A 20,002-nucleotide genomic window follows, 5' to 3' on the forward strand; every position below is an offset into this window, starting at 1 on the left:
GAGATGAAGTTAAGAGTGAGAGGTGAATAAAAGGGAAGAAGGGGTGAAAGCTCAGGATTATGAAGGCTATAAACAGGAAAGAGGAGAGAGAAGAAGAGTGAACACTACCCAGATATTTCTCTGGGCACTGTGGATGTGATGGAATAGTGGTATCCCACCCCGTGACCCTGTCTTCTCTGATCTCTGGCCAAGCATGTGGGTTGGCACTGCACAACTAACAGTTAGCAGCATTCTGAGGAGAGACTCATCATGGTAGTGACCAGATTGCACTTTCCCTAGCTATTCTTGTGTTCTAATCCTCCACTGAAGGTCTTTTATGGTTAATCTCAAACCATATAAATATTTAACTCTCCTTTTAGTTACATTGCAGAAGCCTGTTCTCAAACAACGATATGTTTCAGTAACCACAAATTGATACTAATCTACCCTAATGTCTCTGTGTTCCTCTTCTTCAAGTGAGTTGAAAGCATGGATCCACACAATTTGTCTTGTTCAGTTTGTACCTACTTTTATCTTCCATTAACATAGTATAGACTCTCACGTATGGAAAATAGATTAAGATCCAACTACTCCCCGCAAGATTTCAATCCACCTCTCTCCAGGACGTTTTTTTTTTTTCTTTCTTTTAACATTCTCCATTCAAACTGGTCGTATAGCTATATCGAATACTTCCAGTCCATGGAACCTAATACTTCCTCAAGTAGTCCTTTCCATGCTTAAACAACTGCGACTTTAGAGCATGCTTTCTTATTTCACCAGTCAGGATAGCTAAGCTGTTCTGCAGTAACAAATAGCCCTAAAATGTCAACTCTAATACAACAGAGGCTTTTTTTTTTTTTTTTTTTTTTTTTTTTTTTTTTTGCTAACATTATGTGCCTATCAAATCAGCTTGGCTCCGGTATATATTGATATCCATATGGGATCCTGGCTGAGGGAGAAGCCCCTCTCTGGGACATTTCTGATCTCATGGCAGAGGAAAAGAGGTCCTGGAGAATCGTTTACTGCCCATTAGAGAGAAGGACAAGAGCAAGACAACCCAGAGAACAGCAGTAAATATCTGGAATAACAGTGCAATGTACCACATAGTTATTGAGTCAAATCCTTTTTCAACTAATATCACTCCTTCCCCATTGCCTTTTCTCTTTACCAGCTCTACAAATGTTAGGAATCCTTAGCCATGTTTTCTTCAAGCTGTCTTTCTTCTAGTCTAATTGGCTGCAATTCCTCCACTAACCTGTTCCCTGTATCTAGTGATCTTACATGACATTCTCTTCAGAGCCTTTTAAGCTGTCTTGAGTCAACTGGTGAGAGAATTGTTGGTCTATTCTCCAAAGGAAGTGGTCCCTTGACATACTTTTCTTTAGGATGATGGGTTTCGGTATGTGGCTGAGCCTTCTAGACAAAAAAAAAAAAAAGCTTTCCTTAAACAGTATCTCATCTAATCAGTCTCCAAATTTTTTAGTAGCTTAAATCGTTAGGCTTTTCACAAATGCGCAGGCACTTTGCCTGTTATATATTAGAATGTAGAGATGTTTGAGCACTTCCAGAGGGCAAATGTCACATCCCTGACTATTCTTTAGGTAACTTAGCAATATATATACATAGTTGTATTGACAAAACTCCTCAAACCTACTATTTTTTCATAGGACTGGCTCAGAATGTGGACTTTGGAAATAACCAGTCTAGGATCAAACCCTGATTCCACTCAGTACTACCTATAGGACGTTTGACAAATTAATTAATCCTGAGCTCTTATTTCCTCATCTAATGAGATACAGATAATAATAGTTATCTTTCTCATGTGATTGTTGAGAGGACTAAATGACAACAGTGGGACTCAATCAATGTCTTCTTTTGTTACCATACTGGGGTCCTAGCACTCAGAGCTATTTCTGGTCTTACTCAAGGACTAGGTCCTGTAGCATCCCTGGGTTTACCATGGTTATGCATAGCTCCCTCCTTGCTCCCAGATGTCCTTCTCTCCTCCTGAAATGTTTCATCCTCGAGTCAGCATCATCCGAGCTTGACCAGTATCTTTCAAGGTGTTGTCCAAGAACCCGGTGCCCATGATATAGGTACTATTGTTAACCTAAGTTTACAAATGAGGAAATGGAAGCTTAGATTGGTTAAGAAAAAATAAAACTTACTAAGGCACAGTTGTGCTTTAATCACTACTCTAAAATGACAAATGAATGATGTGAGTATAATAACCTGAGATGAGACAATGGCTGAGTAAAAAGGGTTTTGGCCTAGGAATAAAAGGACTCAGTTTTTCAAATGCCTCAATTATGGGGTTATTGTGAAAAATCAGCTAAGATACTGTCTCTTTTAAGGCCTCTGTAAATGTACGCAAAACAAACACAATGCGTTACTCTATTACACGTAAGACAGAATGGTTTGAGAGTTAGCAAATTCCCATCGAAGAACTAAAATTGAGGGAGTTCACACTTGATATTAGAGGGAGAAAGATGGCTATATGACTATGTGATTAGGTATTCTGATGCTTGGGAAGTTGGGGCAGACAGAGGAGGATGGGCCCAAGATTCTTTCTAGGAAAGCAAAAGAGGAAATACCAAATGATGAGTAGGTGTTGGCTAGCATGGCATGGAGATGTTTACATCAAAATAATAACAATAATAATAATAATGATAATAATAATAATAAAGAAGCAGAAGGAGACAGAGACATCCAAAGCCCAATTCCAAACTAGAGTAACAAGGAAGCGGATTTTTCTCTGGCTGTTGGATTATCTATGTTTGCTAGTGTGGCTGCTGAAACAAATGCTAACCTGCTCTGAAGAAGAGGAAACTGGGTCCTTGGTCTTCTGCATATTTGTTCTGTGGATGCATGGGCCATCTAGGTTCTGTCTACGGGCTTCGCTTGCTTTGCTTTTTCTTTCCTTCCTTCCTTCCTTCCTTCCTTCCTTCCTTCCTTCCTTCCTTCCTTCCTTCCTTCCTTCCTTCCTTTTCTTCCTCTCCTCCCCTTCCTCCCTCCTTCTCTCCTTGCCCCCTCCTTTCTCTCCCTCCCTCTGCCTCCCTCCCTCCATCCCTCCCTTCTTTTCCTCCCTTCTTTCACCTTCTTTACCCATTAGGGCCTTTATATGATAATAAGTGTAATCTGATATCCCCAATTAATGAGATAGAGTGGCCCATATATGAGTGACCTCAAAGCACTTTTTCTGTACTGCAGATGCAGTGTAAAATTAGGAATATTAGGAATATTACGACTGCTTTCTTCAGAAAATACTCAGGGCAATATTGTTGTGGATAATGGGAAATAAATGGTGGTTTTCGAACAAGGAAAGTGAATGTCTGTTATAGAATAGAATAGAATAGAATAGAATAGAATAGAATAGAATAGAATAGAATAGAATAGAATTCTAGAAACAGAGAATCCATGTAGACCAGTAAGTCTGAAGTCAGGGTCTCTGTGCAGCAACAGAGGACATAATCTGAGAGGCTACCTTTCACGACTGTGTCAGCACTTACATCACCATTGCTTTTCATCTTAGAGTCAGCACAAAACTATGCAAAAGAAAAATCAAGAACATATTTAGGACACAGCAGGGAAGGTTCCTATAAACATTTTTTTGGGGAAAAAAATAGATATTTGATGCTTCTTTAAACAGTTATCAGTGGAAAAATTTGGAATTTCACAGGACTTTGTTATATTTATTTTTGACTTAGAGTTCATTTTGTTTGGTTTGTTTGTTTGTTTTTAACTATATTTTTGGAAGGATAGAAGGTGGATGGACATTGTAATCTTCTTTACTATTTAGAAACTCTAAATGTCTTAATCTGATTTAGTCCAAGACTGCATAGGAATTACTTGACTTTTGCCATTGAGATAGGTATCATAATCCCTTTACTGCCCTATCCAGAGAATGTTGTGTTTTTCCCCCTTTTAAGAAGTGGAATCTGTCAGTATGGTCACTCCCTTATGACTAACAGGTTAATTATGCTTAAGTATTCTACATGGTCCCTCCCATAAAAACTGCCTCGGAAATCTCCAGTGCCTCAAATACTCTTGTCCTTGAATGGTACAAAGAAGTAGAGGATTCCTGGGGCATCTATGATACTTAATCTCTCTCTGCCTACTGACATGCTAACATTTTGGTGAACCCCATTTTATTTGCTATGGAATTTGACAAATAGCTCGATCCCACAAACATTGAGTAAGCAAGTACCATATGCAAGCAATTCATTCAATGAATATTTTCAACTCCTACTATGTGTCATGCATAAGATTCAACTTAATGAAGGAGAAGGAGGAGGAGGAGAAGGAAGGAAGGAGAACAAGGAAGAAGTTGGGAGTAATCCTTGTTCTCAGGAGCTTCAAATCCTGCCGGGGAGAAGACATGTAAACATAAGGGCAATAGAAATCTTGTGCTGCCTCTGTGGACTGAGAGTGAGAGGGGATAGATCCTTGAAGAAATAACAGTGTGCTTGGGGGAAACATGCTGGGCAGGCAAAAACTTCTGCTGAAAAATACAAATTGAGACGTGAGTCATGCCCGAGGGAGAAGTAGAACTTTGATTCCAGTTGAAGCACAGGCAGTAGAAAATGTATGGATTTGAGAGTTAAAAATAATTTTGAACCCATCTTCACCAATGAGCTGTGGTGACTGTGAATAAGTTATTTTGCTTCTCTAAGCCTCCACTCTAAAATAGGAATTGTGATGTTTAGCCCAAAGCGTTGAGGTATACATCTCCTCAAGCCTCAAGGCAGTCTTGTATAACAACTTAGAGCATGGACTCTGAAGCCCAACTGCCTCAGTTTGAAGACTGGTGCTAACACTTAGCTATTAAACTTAGGCAAATTACTGAATTTATCAGTGCCTCAGTTTCCACATCCGAAAATAGAAATGATAATAGCAAACTGACCCCTCAGTAGTTGTAAGTTAAACAGATAGGTTAATGATATAAAGTACTTTAATAAGTGACTACACATGGTAAGCCCTATAACCATTTGCTATTATTACCAAGTGTTTAGTGATGCAATATAAGCCATTACATTGCCATATTACCCGGATAGTAGATGCTATTTTTTTTATTATAGTGCACTGTGTTAAACAATGTAAGAAATATGAATGTTCCTTGTATTTTTAGGGAAGACATGAAAGAAATTATAGCCTAGTCATAAGTGACATTCACAAGTAATCATAATAAAGATGGTATGTAATAAATATTGCAAGAAAGATCAGATATGTCCAATTGATAGTTCAGAAGAATAAGGGATCAGGAAGAAAAAAAAGCTATAATTGAGACATGGCCTCCTCATCATGGCCTGGGCATGATAGCAAGACCCCATCTCTTAAAAAAGTGAAGAGATATCCCCCAGGAGCATGTGATCCTAGAGGAAGACATGGGTGTACCTTCCAGATTGAAAGGAGAGGTAATGATCCTTGAGTCAGCAATGCAAGATTAGGTAGACTATTGCTAGGTGGATTAGTGCAGGGAAGGCATTCCTGATGAAACCAACAATGGTTGCAAAGGCATAGAAGGGTGAAAAGGCAAAAGGTGTGTGTGTGTGTGTGTCTGTGTTTCTGTGTGTGTCTGTGTGTGTACATGTTACAGAAAAAGACAAAGCAGTCAAGAGAGATGGGATTATAAGATGTGTACTTGGGTACATCACATGAGCAATGGAGACACAAAGATGAATAAGACATGAAGGAAATATTTTTGGATGATGCGTGCTGGAGACTGTTTTTGTTTTTAGTGTCATTTTGTCCTTACCTTTCTCCTTCCTTTTTTCCTTCAAAATACATTTGTTGATATCTACAATGTCCTAGAAAAATATGACTTTCCTTATATCACCTGTTATATAACGTAGCTTTGTCCCATGATAAGTGATATAATAGAAATCACCTCATATCAAAATTATGTTATATGAGAAATATGATAAATAATTTTCCAAGTTACAGTGAAAATAGGCCCCAAATAGGGTTCTTTCATTAAACTCTTTGTTGAGTTGCTTTCTCTCACTCCCATGTCCCTACAATACATGAATAGTAGAGAATCCTTTTTTTTTTTTTCAGTTTATGTGGGCTTAGTAAAGAGTGGGCAGGCAATAGAGACTTGCAGATCTCAACTGAATTACTAGAGAATTTAATTTTAAATGCTCTAGAAGGTATCTTCTTCACAACTTGGTGGCAAATTCTTTCAGGAACTGAAAGTTGCACGTGTTTTAAAGGGGCATAAGCTTGTGGAGAGCCTTTCTCTTTGGTTTAGCTGCATCAATATGCTGATTTTTTAAAAATACACTGAACATGCAAAAATGAGTATATTATTGACCTTAAATCAATGCCCATCACTGTTTCTATCTTATATAGTTAGCTTTTTGGCTTTTTAATGTTTTCATTGTGAAGTTATTCCAATGAAGACAAAATTTTGTAAAGTTTATTACGCAGGGAGCTTTTAAAATGAAGCAGAGAAATTTTGACCAAGCAATTTCACTTCTAGAATTTTATTCTATGTGTGCATACTTATACATATGTGCAAAGACATATATATCTGAATGTTTATTGTTTTTTGAAGCATTGTTTGCAGGGAAAAAAAGCAGATAACAGCCAAACTATCCTTCAGTAGAGAACTAGTTAAATTATGATATATCCATATAATTAATATTATTCAGTCATTAAAAAGAATAATATAGATCTATATGAGCTTATTTGGAATGATCTCCAGGACATGTTTTTAAATTAAAACACAAATACAAACAAAATAAAGAGAGAAAGAAAAGTACAGAATAGGTACAAGGAAGATTTCCATTGGTGAGACATAAATATTTTTCTGTGCTTTATATATTCATTTAGTACACGTGAATGCTATGTATGCATGGAACATTTCTGAAAAGATCAGCAAGAAAGTACATATAGTGATTATTTCTGGATGGGAATCTGGACTAAGCAGCAGGCACACTTTTCATTGTCCTTTGTATTATGTGATTTTTACCATGCTAATATATTTTTATTAAAAATTATTTAATTAAAGAAAGAATAACTACTGGAGATAAGCCTTTTTTGGTCAGTTCCATAGTGGCTAGTTAGAGGCTATGTGATATGCAATCATGAAATTAATGCCCAAATTAATAAACCAGTATTTCCCAGTCCTGGTTTTATTACAAGTTCATTTCTGAATAGTTCAAGAACTTGTAGAATTATTTTAAAGATCTCAAAATAAAAGTAAGTGGTAATCTAATTTTGAAAGGAAATATGTTTCACACAGTTTGGGAAGAGAGAAGTATTGTTTTCAAATAGGAAGCGGTACCTTAGTGAGTAATTTCATTTGCATTCCTGTGTATCTTTAAGCTGAGTACAAACTAAGAAAAACTGTTCTTGCAGAATACACTGTAAAATTACTTTAATCAGTAATTAATTTGACCTTTCCCTATCAAAGGTCAAAACACCAGAGAGCCTGTTGCTCTTAACATCAGCTCCTCTGCGTAATATTTCTCTTTGCTCTGGAACACAATTAGCTCTTGGGAAAAGAGGCCAACTTTTCAGTTTCTGCCTTTCATGGTTTCTGTCTTCCCCTCTGCTTCAGTGCAGGTCAGTCACACAGATAAGCATTATGCCCAGAATAAAACTGGCTCTGTTTATCTGGGCTAATAAATGAATGGAACCAGTTATTTTCATTGGCTTAGTCTGGAAGGAAACCAAACTAATTTCCACAGACCTTAAATTGGACCTAATCCAAGCTACTTGTCCTCACTAATAAGAGCAATAGCAATTAGTATAAAAGTAAAAAATTTTACAAAAGCAATCCATATTTACTGTCGGGCAAGGAAATTGGATAAAACTAGGAACTAACATGAGGGACTCTGAAAGCTCTGAGAAATCCACTTCATTTCTATTTCAATGAGTTTGAGCCTTGCAGGTGAATACAACCTTTCTTTAGGTTCTAGATATTCCAGTTTCTCTCTGGTCAATTTTTCTAATCAACTTGTGCTAATTTCTGCTGATGAGCAGAAAGTATGTGTATGGTACGGTCAAAACTTTTGCACTTTTGTCTTACTTAAGAAACTTAAAACTCACATTTGTATTCCTAGGGTTTCTGACAAGTCGGCATACTTTGTTTCACAATGTGTTCATGGAACAGTGAGATTTTGACTTCCATTGTGCACATGTAATAAAATGTTCTCATTAGTGATATTCACTCAGTATATGAAAGCAGTTACTGCCTCTGCCCAAAAGGCATTGCTCGTTCCATTTAAGATTTATGGTTGGCCTTATAATTATACTCCCAACACTGCCCCTAAATATATTCCCATGGAAAAATATATGAAAGTATTTAACTTAATTATTATCTTGCTCAAAGATCAGGGCAATATCTTGGAGCTGCTTCCAAGACCATTGCTTTATGATTTGAAAGCTGTTTAGCTATTTTTACCAAATAATTAATTCAGATATATAAAGAATAGGATAAACTCTTTATTGAAATGATTTGTAGAGAACTTAAACTAAAGAGTAATTAATTTTCCATATGTATTTTTAAATGAAAATAACTTATTCTTTCTTTCTGATTAAAAATAATGCCTACTTATAGCAAAACAAAATAGGGGAATTCATTAAAAAATTGTTTAAACCCAATGCAACCCACCTATATTTCTAGGTACCCAAAGAATATCACTATGAAAATGTTCATGAACATTCTTTCAGATATTTATATGGATAGACATTAGGCATACACATTTTTTAAAACAAATGGGATAATGCTGGAGGAGTTCAGGACCTGCCACCCCAAAATATGTCCCTTTGGCGTACTGATTATTTTGATTTAAAGACACTTGGGGTTGGGCATGGTGGCTCACGCCTTTAATCTCAGCACTCTGGAGGCCAACATAGGTGATGACTTGAGGTCAGGAGTTTGAGACCAGTCTGTCTAACATGGCAAAACCCCATCTCTACCAAAAAAATACAAAAATTAGCTGGAAGTGGTGGTACTCACCTGTAGTCCCAGCTACTCAGGAGGCTGAGGCTGGAGAATTGCTTGAACTCAGGAAGTGGAGGCTCCAGTGAGCTAAGATTACACCTCTGCACTCCAGCCTGGGTGACAGAGTGAGATCCTGTCTCAAAAAAAAAAAAAAAAAAAAAAGATATTTAGGAGACAGTAGGTATTAGAAGGACTTTCTGACCACTCCCTTTCTATTTAAAAACAGGCCATAAAATTTCATATGAAAAAGATGCCTTCCTTGTATCAAAAAGTGAAGAACATCCTTATCAGCAGAGACTGGGAATCAACACTAAAATAAATCCATAGACACACATTTACTGAAATAACTCTTACTGTCCACTAGTTTTCCCCACTTTATCTTTTAGTTACTTCCCCACAATTAACTGCCCCATAACCCAAACCACTTTGTCTTGTCATTTCTTCACAAATTCATCATTTCTTTGTCCAAAAGGTACATATGCTTTCTACTCTGGTCACTTCTTCATGGTTTCATTTTCCTGTGAGGATTCCCATGTACATGTACCATTCTAATAAAACCTATGTGCTTTTCTCCTATTCATCTATCTTATGTCAATTTGACTTTTAGGTCTAGTCAGAGACCCCAAGAATGTAGAAGACACATTTTATTTCCTCTAAAATACCATACTCTTTTAAAAGTAACAATATACTCTTTAAAATTTATAAAATCAGTAGATGATTAGACAGAGAGATCTCCAACTCACCACTTAAAGTGCTGCATCATATTAGATTCTATTTTACATATTTTACCAATCCACTATTGATGGACATTTAAGTAATTTCAATTCAATTTTAAATAACACTATAGCAAATACCAATGTGTGTTTCTCTAATTATCTCTTTAGGTTTTATTCCCAAAGATTACTGACTATGGATATTTAAAATGTTTGAAATGTATTCTTAATTCTCCCTCAACAATGTTAAAACCAATGGTTTTAATATCCTTAAAGGTAGTTTCTACTTTACACAAAGGTTATTTGGAAGGAGATTTTGGGTAAAGGAAGTGATTAGGAGGGATAGAGGATTAAGAGATGAGGATGATACTGGATATATTTCTTAAGAAAAAAGTCTATGAGATTATAGAAAAATGAGTACAGCTTAGAGATGCTGAAATATCCTAACAATAGAAAAGGTATGTGTTACATGAAGTTGGGCACCAATCCAAAGAAGTTGCTGAGAGAACAATCTTGTGAACCTACAAGTTAACTATAGTAGAGAAACCCAGAAGTTTTAGTATGAATGAGCTGGAAGGTTACTGTTTCACTCAGGAGGTTAGAAAGATAACAAGAGACCTTGCTTAAATCTGTTTTCAAATATAATGTTAATAATTTTTTCAGTAGGCTAAAAAAAAAACCAGTCTCCCTTTCTTACTAGAGTTAAAAGACTGCATTGTCCTTTTCCCCCCCACACGTCTGTTTGTACCAGGACATTCTTTTTTAGATCAGGTTAACAAATACCATTAGGAGACACTACATTTAGAAAAAGAAGTTATTGTTTTGAAATCTTTCCAAAGTGAATAAAAATAATTCTTATACTTCTACAGATATTTAAATCCAAATGTGTCTGTTAAATGGATAAAACCATAGAGGTCTTTAATTTTGCAAAACAAGCCTACGGCAAACCTATGAAATAGAAAAATGTATTATTTTGAATACTGCCGTCCAATCTTCCCCCACGCTTTCTCTAGTGCCCGACCTTTTCAGCTGACACTGCTACACCTCAGCCTGAAGCCTCTCCCCATCTCGTTCAGCTCTGTCCCTGCAGACGGAACTTCTAGGTGGGGCCCCAAAGACCAGATTTACCTCACTCTATACCCTCTGAATGCTTTAGCCTTTGGCTTTGTTTCCTCAAGGCACTCCAAAATGATGCTCTTTTAACTGATGAACTATTTTGAAAATTAATGACTGACGGTAGACCAGTGTGTTACTACTCCAGGTAGCAAGAGCAATTTAAAAGTGTCCTTCAGTGCTTCAGTGGAAAGAAGTCTGTTCCATCAAGGGAATTCAGGCTTCTTGCAACAGGATGTTTTCTGTTAAATCCATAGTCATACCAAGCGGGGCAACAGCTCTTAGTTTCTAGTCACAATCATAGATACAGATAGGAGCTACTGATAAATATTATTTCATTGGCGCTTCAATTCTATTTAATTTTTAATTTTATCAGAGTAATATACAGATGCATGCTTTTACAAAGTAAAATAGCACTTAGAGAGCTTTTAATAAAAGTAGCTTGCCTGCTACATTGCCTCACTTCAAAAGCAGAATCTTCAACACTTGATTTGTTTATATGTATTTCCAAATTTCTAAACTACCTGCCCACTTTACTGACTTTTCAATTTTAGATATCATTATTGAATGATTTCCCTGTATGGGAAATTAAGATTAAGCAGTCTGATGCACGCTTCTCACCACACACCACAAATACATGTCCCTCCTTCCATCTTCTTACTCTATAGCAGACTTTGGGGTTAAATTAATATTTAATATTTCCATTGATGTCACTGTGCCTATCAATCACAGCTGAAAAATGCCATGTTTTGTAATTTACATTTCTTTTCTCATATTAATTTCCATTATTCCTAGCCTTTAAATAGCCATGCACTGTTTTGTTTTCTTGTTTCCTATGTGCCTATCATTCATGCAATCTCAAATCTTCTGATACTGCTGCTAAACTCTCAGTAAAATTAAGACACATTAGGTGAACTATCGGTAGTACTTTTCCTTTCATGGAGACAGTCTTCCTGGGGCTGTCTGTCCTTTTGCTTCTCTGGTCCAAGGCAGATACTCTATTATTCCTAATTGTATCTCTTCATTCAAATGACAATAAAACTCAATATCTAGTGAAGAGCAGTCTTGACCTGTGACCTGAAGATACAACTTTATTTTCATTTTGATTATTTTTCCTATGTCTCAAATACGGTTTCTTGTGTGAGTGAGGGATAAGCAGGAAAGAGCAAATGTTGCTGTGTTTTGCCTATAAAATAGACACAGATTCCCAAGAGTGTCTCTCTACAAGAACTTTTCCAGAGATTCCTTAGTTCATCCTACTCTCAGATGGCTAATTTTATTCCCCTTGCAAGTCTTTACCAAAAATGATTTTGTAGCCTGAACTGCTGTGGTACTAGAAATGTCATCTGCTTTTTTTCTGAGTATTCTCATTCTTTCTCATTTTTAATCAGCCTGGTATAGTTTAGATTTCATGTCCTCCTCTTTTTTGGTTGACCCTCTCATTGTGAAGAAGCAAATCGTTCAGCAGCCTCTTGAGAAGTAGGATTTGAGAGGTAAATATATTGAGGTACTGCATGTCAAAAATATCTTTATTCTGTTCTCATGCTTGATTGTGGCTTGGCACAGTACCAAATTCAAGGTTGGAAATCATTTTCCCTCAGAATGTTAAAGGCAGTGCTCCGACTGGAACGGGGCCCATGCTGCTGTTGAGAGGTTCAGTGGAATCTGATCTGGATTCTGAATCCTTGTAATGAGAACTGATTTTTCTCTCTGGGAGACTTTTAAGGTCTTTTCTTTATCTCTGGCTTCCTGATGATAAGCCTTGCTTGATGTGGGTCTTTCTTCATTCATTGTGTTAGGTTCTTAATCAGCGTTTTCAATCTGAGAATGTGCCCTTCAGTACCAGAAATGTTTATTCTATGATTTCCTTGATAATGCTATGCCCTCTGTTATATCTCTTCTCTGTTTGTGGAACTCCTATTAATCCATCTATGCCTAGTGTTCCATTATTGGAACACTAAGCTTGTGAGAGTTATTTATATCTTACTGCTCAAGGTCATCGCCAAGGTCTGATTTTTCACACAAAAGAAATTTGCAACCTCCTGCATAAATGGGTTAATTGGATGTGAAACCTCTGATTCTTGTCTTTTCTATACTGTTTTTCATCTCTTTGATTTTTATTTTAGTTTCTGACTTTCTCAAAATTTGTGTTTAAATTCTTCTGTTCTTATTTGTGTTACTGTATTGTTTTTTTAAAAATTTATTCCTTTTAGACAGCATTCTGTTCTTTTTCATGGGTGCAAAATCTACTTTTGTTTCTGGGGGTATGACTTACAGAAACTTTTCCTGTTACTCCATGAATGGTTTCTAGTATATGGTGTACTGGCTGGAAATTTAGACTCTGCATCCAGCTTAAATGCCAGTCAGTACTGCCATTGACTGTGCCTATGACCTTGGGCAAGTTATCTAACCTCTGCTCATCAGTTGTCTCAGTAAAATAGAAACAATAAGAGTACACAATAACACATGGCATTATTGTGAGGTACAAACGAGAGCAAAATGTAGCTGGCACTCAGAACAGTAGCTGGAAAAGAGGAAGCCTATATAATATGTTATTATATCCATTTCCTCTAAGTTCCTTTTTTTCCTGTTTTATTTTAGTCTTTATCATTTGTGTTAGACAGTTTCCTCAAATGCCTGATGATCCTTGGCTGTGTGTTCATGTTTAATAATGAAGCACTAAGAAGTAGATTGGAAACTGTGTGCCTTTGAACTCCTGAAGAGCCATGTGGGAATCTAACACCCCAGAGCTGCAATGCTAGAAAGACCTCATGATAGAGAGTGGTGATCAAGGAGCACCAGATGTTGCAATCACTGCCTGCGGCCATATGAGACACCCCAATAAGAACCGCCTCACTGAGTCCAGTAAGCACCCAAAACCATGAGACATCATAATAACAAGAAGTGATTGCTGTTGATTTGTGCCATCAAGTCATGTACAATAGACAAATTATGCAGAGAAGAATAGGCCCTAGAATGAGCAAGAGCCCCACCTAGTATCAGACCTTGTGACTTGTAAGTTTCCCTTCCCATCTAGGAACAGCCTCTCAATCTCTATTCCTTTAAAATCTACTAGACAATATCCTTGTTTGATTCTCTATAGACATTTTAAAGTGTTAATCTTTCCTTGAAGTTTAAGACAGGTCATCCAATCCCAGCTGAAGGTAAGTTGGAGTGTTGGAGAGGATGCCCCTCTGAGGCATAGCAATCCCTTGTTTTCTAAGAGTCGAGATGACACATAATGATAAATTACCTATGACAAACACAATATAACTGTTACCTGGATTAATAATCCTCTTTTTCTCTTCACATTTCATCAGTTCCCTCTCTTATCTAAATACATTCCTATGCCAGAAACAGAATTTCAGAAAATAGATTACTTTGCAAATTCAAAAGTGTCTCAAATTTAGGGAAAAGAAAGGGAGATGAGAGTGCCAGTGAAACCTTCTCCAAAGCTAAAACAATCTTTGAAAATAGATGCCCACAAATGTTGCAGCTTGATTTACAGAGGCAGATAATTCAGCATTAAATGAGGTGCAACATGATTGCTAAGAGTATATATGTTTAAACTTTGTCAATAGCTATTACATTGCGAAGAGGGATTTTGGATTTTGAACATCTTGTCAAGTCAAGAGACCTTGTTTACATTTCACTGCTCACTTTATTTCTGCCACCGAAAATGAGATTTGACTTCCTCCAAAGAAGTCATTGCTACAAGGAAGGGTATAAAAGCTGAGAGTGGTCAAGGTGATCTCACAGGGGAGAAGGTAACTAAGCATCCAAATGGAAACACTTAAATTTAAACAGCTGTAAAACATGTAATCAGCCATTCAAAATGTAATTGTCAAATCTGGCTACACTTACCGAACATTTTACTCTGCATTTGTTTGAAATGTTTTGAAACTCTAAGTTTAGGTTGAACATCATATATGGCTAGTAGGGAAAATTTTGCCTATTCTGATTTACAGTGAACTACGGGAAGTTAATCAGTTGCCTGGAAGATATTGACTGAAACTATGATCTGCATAGGTCACTTAGTTACTAACTGGTTGTGGGAAAGGCATGGCTAAGCCTACTGCACCAAAGATTTGAACTATGAGCACCACACACAGGAGGAACCTTAACCCTTAGCAGTCAAATGCTGCATATAATAATATGCAGAGGAGGAAACTCTATCCTTTAAGTTTGTTAAAAACCAGCACTTTTAGGAGGAACCATCTGCCATTCTCTGACAGTTTACATGTGTTTCCATGAAAAATGAGATAAAGTAAAATAAAATAAAAATAAGCACAAGTTTACTCAGAGATGATGAAACCCCAAACTAGATTGGTGGTTGAGAAACATGATGTTCATGGCCTTCATAGTGAAGGCATTGTTGTTAAGCACTCTACTCTCATTACCTCTTTTAGCCCTTGTAACTGCTGTGATGGATATGTCTGTATCTCCCCCTCTATATTTGAGGAAACAGAGACTAAGCAATAGGTTCAACAACCATCCTGATTTGCCTGAGACTGAGAGGTTTCCCAGGTTGCAGAATTTTCACTCTTAACACCAGGAGACTCCTGGGCAAACCAGAATGGTTGGTCACCTTATTCAGCAGCAGGCCACTTACTTACTAACTGGTCATGGAAAAGGCATGGGTAGGCCTACTGCACTAAAGGTTTGAAAGCAACTCCACATGGCAGCAAGCATTTCTTTCTGTGTTATAGGGTATCTTCCTTTTTTGGAGACAGAGCCTTGCTGTGTCACCCAGGCTGGAGTGCAGTGATACAACCATAGCTCACTGCAGCCTCGAACTCCTGGGCTCAAAGGATCCTCCCACCTTAGCCTCCCAAGTAGCTAGGATGACAGGTGCCTGCCACCATGTCTGGCTAATTTTTTTAAAATTTTATTTTATTTTATTTTATTTTATTTTTGAGATGGAGTCTCGCTCTGTCACCCAGGCTGCAGTGCAGTGGCACGATCTCAGCTCACTGCAAGCTCCACCTCCTGGGTTTATGCCATTCTCCTGCCTCAGCCTCCCGAGTAGCTGGGACTACAGGCACCCGCCACCTTGCTCGGCTAGTTTAATTTTTAATTTAAAAAATTTTAAAATTGGGGGTCTCACTGTGTTTCCAGGGTGATCTCAAACTCCTGGACTCAGGCGATCCTGCTTCCTCACCTTCCCAAAGTGCTGGGATTACAGGTCTGAGTTGCCATGCCCAGCCTTATAGGGTATTTTTCCTTGTACTGATTTAGATATTCAACCCTCTCCACCTATCCTTAGACCTGAGAGATACTCACACTATATGATCTGCTAAACCATTCAAAAGTGAACATGCCCCCGTGCCCCTATGAAGCTGAAATGGCAGCATTCACATGTATCTGATATAAAGTGTTACTTTTATGATAGAGGAAGCTAAAGCTTAGAGAGGTTAAAGTAGTTAACCAAGGTGCCATTTAACTTGACTTCTGTAAATCACCTTGAGACTTAAAGGAACAAATTGCTTTTCCTTTAAATTAGAAATCTTTAATACCTGGATTAGGTTCAAAGGGTAAACTGTCAAGGGTAAATTTCAAGAAGAGATAGTATTTCAAATTGGTGGTACTGAATGATAAAAATACATAATCTGTAATGCATATTTGCAAGTAATCAATTCGGCTGTAGAAGGCAAGAAAATAAACAGGATGCGTGAAGCTCAGAAGATGCATTAAGCATAGATAAATAAATTAGTAATCTATAAGACATGTGCAATATAAATGAGTGAAGCATATGTGTGTGAAAATAGAAGTGGTTGAAAGGACCAAGTGACTTTATTCATGATATACTAATTATATATCAAGCATGTGTGTTGCCAACTAGTCACGTTACACAAAGTATATAATGTAACTTGTAAGTATTCAGAAGAGGAACTCTTGAACTATATATGAAAGGGAAGGTTTCTAGAAGAGGTGATACCTAACCAAATTCTAAAGGCTCCAAGAAGGTAAGGGTGGGCTGGGGAGGGGCATTCAGATGGAGACAACCATAGGTGGTTGGGTATATGGATGCATACAGGGTAAGGAATCACTGTAGGTTGATTCTATGAAAATGATTGAAGTCAAAACGGAAGCACGGTCTAAAAAGTATGCAGGATGGAACTCAAGGAGCTCACAGACTGTCAAGGAAAGAGGTAAGATGATATGTAGCGTTTGACTTACTTATATTGCAAAGAACTCAAAGCATGTATTAATATCTTTAGTAATAATAGATCTAGGTTGGGCCTTGGGAATAGGTATAGATTTGGACTTATCATGTCAAAAGACATTAATGTTCAAAAATTCTATTACCATGTCGTCAAAAACATCTTTACTTAGGAACCTAAGAGGTTTTATTTTAATACAAATATAGCAACTGAAAAGAGTAAAACCTTGACATGCATCTGTTAAAGTCTCATCTATCATCATCATTATCATCATTGTTACCTTTATTAAGTAAATCTACACTGTGTTAAATAACCACCACACATTATCTTACTTAATATGTAATACTATAAAGTACTATACAATATACTACACTAATACTATAAAATAAGTACAACAGTCCCCCACTAATCCATGGGGGATAAGTTCCAAGACCCCAGTGGATAGCTGAAACCTAGAAGAGTACCACACCTGATGGCCATCAGTTGGAATACGTATCTGTTCATGTCTTCCACTCACAAGTTTAATGCCTTTTCCATCTAACCAAGCACTTAGCATGCACTGTGGCTGTAATTTCTGCAATTTGTGATGTGACAACCAAACTGGCAGAAATTTCTTTTCCTTCTTCACAATTTCACAGACAGAACATCTTAGCAATCTCAGCATATGATTTTTTTCCTCCCTAAAATTGACGACTTTTATCTTTTCGCTTAAAGGAAGCAACTGACGCCTTCTTTTTTGCATATTCAAATTGCTAGTATCCCTCCTCTTGCACTTTGGAGCCATTAGTAAGTAAAATAAAGGTTATTTGAGTCCAAGCACTGGGCTGCCAGGACAGTCAATCTGATAACCAAGACGGATACTAAGTGACTAATAGGCAAGTAGTGTGTACAGTGTGCAGGTGAGGATTCATGTTTCGAGGAGGACAGAGCGGGACAGCATGAGATTTCATCACGCTACTCAGAAGGGCACAAAATTTAAAACTTAAGAATTGTTTAATTCTGGAATTTTCCATTTAATGTTTTCAGGTTGACCAGGGCTAACTGAAACTGCAAAAATTGAAACCATGGATAAAAGGAGACTACTCTTGACTTAAATAAACTTTAACTGAAAATGAGGCTCTGAGAGTTGAAGTTTATATGATCAAGAAGTGGCAAAGTTGGCCTAAGAAGCCTAATGTATATGATTCCAAAACAATAAGGTTTGTATCCAGAATCAGATACATTCGGCTTCTTAGGCCAACTTTGCCACTTCTTAATTGTATAAACATGATCAGAAATACATTCTGATAATAAATGTTTTAACAATTAGACTTTAGTTAACATAACTCAAGTCAGTACAAATTTCAACAAAGCTGATAGTACCAGGAGTCGTTCCAAGTGCTTTTCATGATTATATAATACTTTTCTAGCCTTCTATAGCCACAAGCAAGAAGAAAGAAGCACAATCTGAATGCCAACCCTGCCCACAGTGTTCAGTAGACAAAAATTTCCCTTGATACTCAAAATTGCCTGGTGCAATCTCACCTACCACCAATACCACTGTGAGGATTTATTTAGCAGCTTCATGATCTATGCATTCTTCGCCATCAACATCAAAGGCTAAATAGCAAAATCACAACGTTAACCTTTCTCCAGAGTAATTTATATACCATTAAGAGATGCAGTCTATCAAAGGAATATATGCCATTGAAGGTAGAATTTTAATCATTGACAAACATCCTTAGGAGAGATTTTGTGGTTTTCTTTTTTTTAGATGAGGGAAGGGAGATAGAGATAGGATGTCAGGGGGTATGGTAGAGAGTAGTTTGGGGAAAAGCAAACCCTCTCTTGCCAAAAGTCCCTCACTTTATTTGTAATGACTCTACCTCTGGATTGTAAGTATTGGGAAAAAATCATTAACAAGTGCAAATTGTTGTAAGTGACAAAATAGAAGGTTATTAGTCTTTACACATATGTATGTGTGTGTTATCAATACACTGCTGTAAACAGTACATGGTGTGTTATGAATTTAGCACTAAAAACATTATGCATAAATTGGAACAACTATCTGTATCATTAGGTAAGAGCTATCTGTCAAAACAAGGGGCCTATAGTGCCAAGAAATGGAGTGGGAGGATTTTATGGAATACCGGAAGAGGCACTCATGATTAGTGGTCCACTTCCCATAACACAACCAAATTCAGTTGACTGGTTAAAACCAAGATTCAGCAGCTTCCAGGGCCACTTCTACTTAGAATACCAAGAAAAATACTTCTGCTGTCCACTCACCTGTAAAGAACGGAAGGACTTCCAACTCACAGGAAATGCATTTCTTTCCAACCTGAAGAATTAAGAGTTGGCTAGTCATTCTCCCTACTTTTTGTTCTCTTTCCTGTATCTTGGTCAAAAATGTGGGAAAACCGAGGCGTGCTAAAGATATTTTGAGCTCTCCTAATCCTTGGTTAAAATTGTCTGTTCTGCTGCTCTGCTGAGGCAGGAGAATGGCCTGAACCTGGGAGGCAAAGCTTGCAGTGAGCCGAGATCGCTCCACTCCTGGGCGACAAAGCGAGACTCCGTCTCAAACAACAAAACAAAACAAGCAAACAAACAAAAACAAAAACAAAAAAAATGTCTGCTCTGGAGAATGGTAATGAAATGTAATAAAAGCTCTAGAAGGAAACCCCATATATAAAAACTTTTCATCACACCAAATGGTTATTCTTTCTGAGATGGGCCTGAAATTAAACCAATCTTTAAAGACAGAAGTTCATAGCAATCTCTAGGATGAGAAAACCTGGGCTCATTCGTTCATTCTTTCTTTCTTTCAACAGGATTAACCAAGTGACTTCTAGGTGGTGCTGCACTTCTGTGTCTTTTTGTTGAGCGTTGAAGCAGAAAACGAGTGGGAGCCAAACCATGACAAAGTGCCTGACACTGAGAAACTGGAAAATTGAAATGCAGATGGGGTTTCATTTTTGTCTCCTGACAATGTTTTTGGAAGTTTTGATTTCCTCCCCACAATTGAATTCCCAATAAAGGTATGGAAAGTTCATTGTGCAATGGCCGGGGAATTCCTGGGTCACTTGCACCTCTTGAAGAAG

The 20,002-nt window shown here is 37.3% G+C and overlaps 1 long non-coding RNA gene across 1 annotated transcript in view; it reads left to right on the forward strand.

Moving 5' to 3' along the window:
- The window catches only part of LOC144333391 (uncharacterized), a 37,707-nt gene that overhangs the window by 16,831 nt on the left and 874 nt on the right, over nucleotides 1-20,002 (forward strand). The window contains exon 2 of the long non-coding RNA XR_013402012.1: nucleotides 19,733-19,939. This is a non-coding gene — a long non-coding RNA (uncharacterized LOC144333391). The remainder of the gene's footprint in view (nucleotides 1-19,732; nucleotides 19,940-20,002) is intronic.

This window comes from Macaca mulatta, chromosome 12 (assembly GCF_049350105.2).
Source record: "Macaca mulatta isolate MMU2019108-1 chromosome 12, T2T-MMU8v2.0, whole genome shotgun sequence".
In the NCBI taxonomy this organism is placed as follows: domain Eukaryota; kingdom Metazoa; phylum Chordata; class Mammalia; order Primates; family Cercopithecidae; genus Macaca; species Macaca mulatta.